This window comes from Phymastichus coffea, unplaced genomic scaffold (genome assembly GCF_024137745.1).
Source record: "Phymastichus coffea isolate CEN01 unplaced genomic scaffold, Cenicafe_Pcof_1.1 PCOF00017, whole genome shotgun sequence".
Lineage (NCBI taxonomy): Eukaryota > Metazoa > Arthropoda > Insecta > Hymenoptera > Eulophidae > Phymastichus > Phymastichus coffea.
Window position 1 is genome coordinate 1,089,371 of NW_026706828.1, and position 6,923 is coordinate 1,096,293.

The following is a 6,923-nucleotide window of genomic DNA, read 5'->3' on the forward strand; positions in this document are numbered from 1 at the left end:
CATCACCGTTATGTAATTCAGTTTTGAATTGGCTTCATGAACTGAGATAGTGGTTCCTCTATCAGCTTTCTTCGACATATCGATTTTTGCTTTGACGCGACTTTGATGAACAGTTCCTGTAGCCGATAATCCAATATTTCTTAAGTGAATCATGAGATCTGGAGATGTAAAGAAGTTATCAAAAAACAAATGATATTTTGCCAGATTTTCATTTTTAACCGTCTCCAGGAACCTTTGAAGTAATTTGATAACCACTCTCGATCCCAAACAAACAGAAGCTAAAGGATTTTCAGATTCACTACCAAACTTGCCCGTATATAGTATATATCTAAATCATATATATATCCATCTGAAGAACATAGTGCCCATAGCTTTATCCCAAATCTTATAGGTTTGTTCCTAATGCATTGCTTGATGCTGAATCTTCCAAAATATTTGACCATAACTTCGTCAATTGACAAATTATAATCAAAAAATCCATATCTCATACAATTTTCCCTAAATAATTCAAATAAATATCTGACTTTCTAGACTTTATCTTTTTCATCTTTGTCTTGAAGTTTATAAAACCTAATGTTTTTTTTTATTTTTACAAATTTTTCCCTTGGCATAAGTTCTTTTATTATTGGACACTGCAAAAGTCGTTTGTTGGACCAATAGTCAGACTACTTTTTCCTAGAATTGACTATAGTAATCATAATGATCACGATGAATCGGTCTAAATCATCATTGGTTAATTCAAAGTGGTTTTCGGAAGTAGCTTCTATAATAAAGTTTTTCATTGATTGAGATAAAAAGAGTTCAAACAATTCTAAAGAACTTTTTGAGTAAAATGATGAAATAGATGAAAGATCATAGTCATCATCTGGAAGATCGTCATAATTCAAAGCATTATCATGCCAATCATACTTATGATTCGGTTCTAGTAACTTCTGGTTACTAGTATAAGAACTCTTTATATATTCATACGATCCTGTAGGAAGCGGCCGAAGTGAAGTATATTCTTCTTCTTCATTACTTGAACCTTCATCTGAGCTCTCATACTCTGTTGGAAGAAATGCAATATCAACATGATGGTCACCATCTATATCATCACCGTCAACCATCTCATTCAAATCAGCAATTCTTCGCTTTATATTGAAGTATATAAAAAGATCAAAATCAGTAATTTATTCAATATAATAGAATGGTCTTCTATTTCACTGAGTGACAAGCTATCGTCGAAATAGTATATGACACCGAACTATTTAGTCGATTTACATTTGAAATGAAGATAGGAATGAAAATTAGAAAGAATTATAAAATTATGAGGAATACTACTGATGGTGTGATTATTTCAGTACAACCGTAGAAAATCTTTTTCAAGTTATTTTTAGTTTACATTCGGTTCGTAAAATTCAAATGATGGAAACTGCTTTATGATTTCTAATTACAATTGTATGATAAAAGGCTAAAGAGGTTTTCGCCTAGGTTTTTCCCGTAGAATCGATTGCCGTAAATAGTTTTTCAAAAAACTAAAACTTTTGTCAATTTGTTTAAATAACTTTTTATAAACAATTGGAAATGCAAAAAGAAAAAACACGTGTAAATTATTTGTGAGCTATAACATGAGCCCAATAGTTATTTCAAGGCTATCTCGACTAGATTAGGCTTGGGATACAACGAGGTCAGCATCACTTCTCAGTTTTAAATTGTTTATTATACACCAACAAAATCGAGTCTAACAAAAAAGCGCTACAGAGGTATTCGCCTTGGTTTTTCCCGTAGAACCGGTTGCCGTAAATAGTTTTTCAAAAAACTAAAACTTTTGTCAATTTGTTTAAATAACTTTTTATAAACAATTGGAAATGCAAAAAGAAAAAACACGTGTAAATTATTTTTGAGCTATAACATGAACGCAATAGTTATTTCAAGGCTGTCTCTACCAGATTCGGCTTGGGTATTAATGGGTTAAGCGATAAAATAGGACTTGGTACGCACGCGGTGGCATATCGCAAGACGGGCAAGAACGTTGTCTACTTTGACAGTAATGGTTATCTACAACCTCCGATGGATTTATTGCTTTACCTGAATATCGATAAAGTGACATATAATCACTAGAGAGATCCATATTATAATACTTATAACTACGGACATCTTTGTTTATAGATTTTATTAAATAAACTTAGAGAACGGAGAGTTATATAAGAAGTTGTATATGTCGATAGCGGGTCATTCTGTTCAGAACTACTATACGAAGCTCACCGACATTCAGTCATTCAGGTCCATCATCAATACTTGAGGCCTACTTCTTTTTTCCAATAGAGTTATCATCGAACAAGGAATACGTTTTAGGCTTGATAAAATTGTTAACGTTCAACTATATACCAAACGTTGAAGCACCCACAATAATAAGTTTTATGCTGGTGACGATAACTTAGTCTTATCTGAAGGAGACTATAAAATCGAGGAGATTCAGGCCTTTCTTCGAAACGCATTAGTTGAGAAAGGTATGAAAATTACTCTCAAACCAAACAACAGTAGTGTTCGTAGTGTCATTAATTGCAGTCACAGTTGATTTCCAAAAAGAAGATTCCAGTAGATGACTGTTGGGTTTTGGATATCGAGAATCCATTGATCATCTACAAATACGTATTGTTGATCAAGACAGCAATTGGGTAAACTTTCCAGAAGAAGTCATCACCGTACGAGTTGGCAAAAAGGCGAGAAAGTTCTATCTTAATGTTCAACATAAAGGTCGAGAGTGGGTATATAAGTAGCCCACAATATCAACGAAGCATCAGTCGACATTAAACTACCAAAACGCTATCAATTTAAAACATACAATTACTGATAAGTTTGGGCCTAAAGATACTTTGCTGCTCTCAACGAAATGGAAAAAAATTTTAAGTATTCAATCCGTTGTCGTACAATATTCAATGAATCTATCGCTCGTTATGAGATTCATGTACGTACATCAACCTTACTTATCATCGTTATTCAACAAGAGTGAGGAAATTCAGATTTCAATTGAACATCAATATTTGTGTCTTCTACTATCAGGAAACATACACTCCCGCCCAATAATCTTTGCCCACCTGAGAACAAAACGACTATAACTTTGAAACTCCATATCTCGGCTGAAAATACACCTACAGAGCTCTGCGGGGGCTCATTTGAAAGGGTTTTTCCAGCACTTTTCAATGGTGTATATTAAAATCATGCTTAGATATTTCCCTTGCAGATAGGACGGCGAATATCAAAACAAAAATTACGAAATCTTTGCTTTTTCTTTAACCGCTTGCCATTTCGAGAAAAAAAAATCGTAGAAAAATTCTAAACATAGCATTTTTTAGCTCTTTTTCTGCACTATCCAAAACACTCATTCAAAAATAATTTTCGTCTAAATTCAGCGATTATATGAGCATTTCATTCAAAAACAGCATCTATATTCATTGCTCTGTATCTCGGAAAATTCGAATTGTGGAAAAAAATTTTCTTGGAAGAAAATGCTCTATTTTGTAAGTAGAATACGTGAACGAAATTTCATAATCATATGAAAACATTTTTTTTTCAGTCGTAATATCAAGTAGTCTAATTTTTTCAATATTTCACTTTGGAATAATAAAACAGATCATTTATACTCGAAGCTATTCTATTAATTGTAGACAAATTTTAATTGTATGCAAATCTCGATCAACGAAAAATCTAAGTAGAAAAATTAATCTAATCTACCAAAACTGACATAACTAATGATTAGTGAAAAAAAATTTTTTTTAATGTTGTTCTAATCTTCTAAAAAATTGTTTACCATAGTAACATATTATTGAAGTATGGCACCGAGAGATTTTAGTAAACGTTATCAAGTTATTGGATTTCACATAAATGGTAAAAGCAATCGTCAGATTGCTAGTATTCTCAATATTCCTCGTCGAACCGTAGACTACAATGTAAATAAATTAAAAAGTAGCGGCAGTGTTGAAGACAAGAAGCGCTCTGGTAGACCGCGGAAACGATTTTATATAATAAAAAAGTTTTAAATGACTAAAAAAATTGGAAAAAATTTGTAAATATCTACAATAAACAAATTAAGCTTTTTGGTTTTTTCGTAGATACTACCCCTGAGGGGGGGTAAACCACCTCTAACACAAAATAACTATAAGTATACTTCAATCCATAATATTTTGTAGAAGGTTTATATATAGGGGTTTTCGAGATGGCTCTTTACAAATCTAATATCGGATTTCGAAAATTTAAAATGGCGAAACCAATGTGGTGGACGAAAGTGTCGAAAAAAAATTTTAACTTTATCTAATCTATTTAACTGATCAGTTAATTAGTAAGTCGTTTAATTGCAGATCACTTCAAAATCTGGTTGGAAAAAATATTTTACCCTATGTAGGCCATCACTTAATATTATTACTTGATTCTTGGAGTGGTCATTGTGACAATATTCTAGAACAAACGATCCCAAAAAATAAAATTATTAACATAAAAAAAAATTTCAACTGGATGTTTAAACATTTTTTTTAGTCGGTTTAAACTTTTTTATTATAAAATTATGCCAAAAAATATATGTTTTCAACCCCTAAAAAATAGGGGATGCTACGCTTACTCTTCAAATCTTCTTACTTCAAATCACAATGAAATACTTCCTTCTATTGTAAGAAATAACCTCCATTTCTTTTCACTAAAAAATATTAATTTTACGCCGAGATATTAAAAAAACGCTTTTTGGGAGTTAACTTTAGGGGAGGTTTTTACTCCTTAAAAGTGAAAATTAGCCGATAAAAAAAAATACGTGTCTTTTATTTTTTTATGTTCTACAATATGTATCAAAATCATCAAATTCGGTGAGTTCAGGTTGGGTACCTTTCCTTGTTAGAGATAAAAATTATTTGAAACTTCAACCATAATTTTATTTAAATTCTCTAAAGATCAGGTTCAAATTTTGTAGTTATTTAGAGCTTCAAATCCAAATACTTAATTATTGAAATTAACATGTGATCTAATGAAAAAGTGTACATTTTATTTATTATATAAAATAATTTGAAGATAATAATATTCTCAAATGTGTGTAACAATTAAGAAGGATATTAGTAAAACAAGTTGATATATACTATAGACAAATAATGATTACTTGGTGAGAGGCTTATCCCTTTATTTATTCTTAAGATCGTCACGCAATATCAATTAGTCTGACGGTAAGCAAGAATTCTAAACATTTCGGATTCGGAGTTGGACGCTCGATAATCGAAATAACACGAAAGGATTTATATTAATTCAATAATGCGTGTCGCAGCCCGAAGCCCGTTTATCGGTACTTATCTCCCAGACGCAGGGAAGGTGTACGTTAGCTCCTCGCTGGGGGCTTCCTTGTTTTGGCTCCCCTTGAACCAAGGCGTGGGGCGTGCTGACCCACAATCTCCTTTGCCGGTCGTCAGGACGAGGAAGTACCTGTTACTTCCTCTGGCGGCGTGGGAAGAAGTTGCCGGTGGTCAACCCCAAACGAAAGCTAGAGCGCTCGCCGCGCTGTCCGCGAAGACCGCTCTTGATTATCGCGATTCGGCGCAGTATCAGGCCATTTAGTTGTTAAAACTAGCCAGCAGGAGCTCCACATCATTGGAACAATCGGGAGCATCAGTATTTCGCGTGTCGCTTGAATGCGTAACTTTAACGCGTTACAATCTCCCCTTCTTTCGACTATGATCAAGAAACCACGATAAGGTTCGGCTGCGATTACTCTGTCATTTACTTTCCAAAGATCAAACATGAATAGGAAATCTCGAATATCTTGACGTTAAACTCTGAAACCCTTCATACGAAAGCATAACCCATACTCTTTGCATCGCTCAATACATTCAAGCCAATCGGTTCGTTCACACTAACATGCAGCCTAAATCCGGTTAGTCTATCAAGCATAGCCTATACGCATCGCATCTCTTAACATACTCATACTCATCGGTTCATTATCACAGTCTTGCTATCAAACTACGCATAATTGACTCTTTCGAAACCTGTTAACAGATAGTCGTCAATAAATAACACCCACACTCCTGCATAAACAGGATCCTATCGTAAAATGCAACTATTCCATCTCTGTTAACGTTTATACATCTCTTAAAATTATATACAGGCTTATTCTTAATCGCTATTTAGGCCCTATTATTCGCATACATGCTAGGTCGACCTATACACACACATTCTTACAAGTCTTAAAGCTATTACCTATCATCTTTTTTTTTTCTTTTTCTATGAATACATGCGTCATGACAAGTCAATTATCGCTGAATCCATTAAAATCATTCCTAAAAATAATTACATTTTGACGGTGTTTTACATTGATTACTCCTCGATATTCTTACGAAGGTTCAAGTGATTATAAGTGCCAATACTATTTTCAATATTGTTTATATCACTTAAAACGAAAGCATTTTGAACAACTCTTCTCGTTATAACGTATGGACCTTCATATAAATCAAAGAATACCTTAGTTACTTTGTCGACAGCATTAGACAAATGCCTAGCTCGCAATAATACTTTGTCTTCTATGTCGAGCACAACTGTGGACGGTTTTTTACCTGACAACCAAGAAAAGTTATAGTTGATCTAAACAATTCACATTTTTTTAAATTTATAGTAAAATTGTACTCTATTAATGTATCGAATAACTCTTCCAAAATCTGCATATGGTCACCGAAATTCTAACTTCCAATTAGCAAATCGTCAACGTATTTGCGGATAGATTTTTGTAATTCATCCGAACACCTTTGGATTGCCAATTGCAAAGCTCGAATTAATGCGCTTTCCGTAGTTTTTAGGCCGTATGGTACGCGGACCCATTGATACACGATACACTCAAAGTTAAACCCAGTTAGAGGACGAGAATCTGGATGCAACAAAATCTGCCAGAAAGAGTGATTAAAATCAAGTTTTAAATAAAT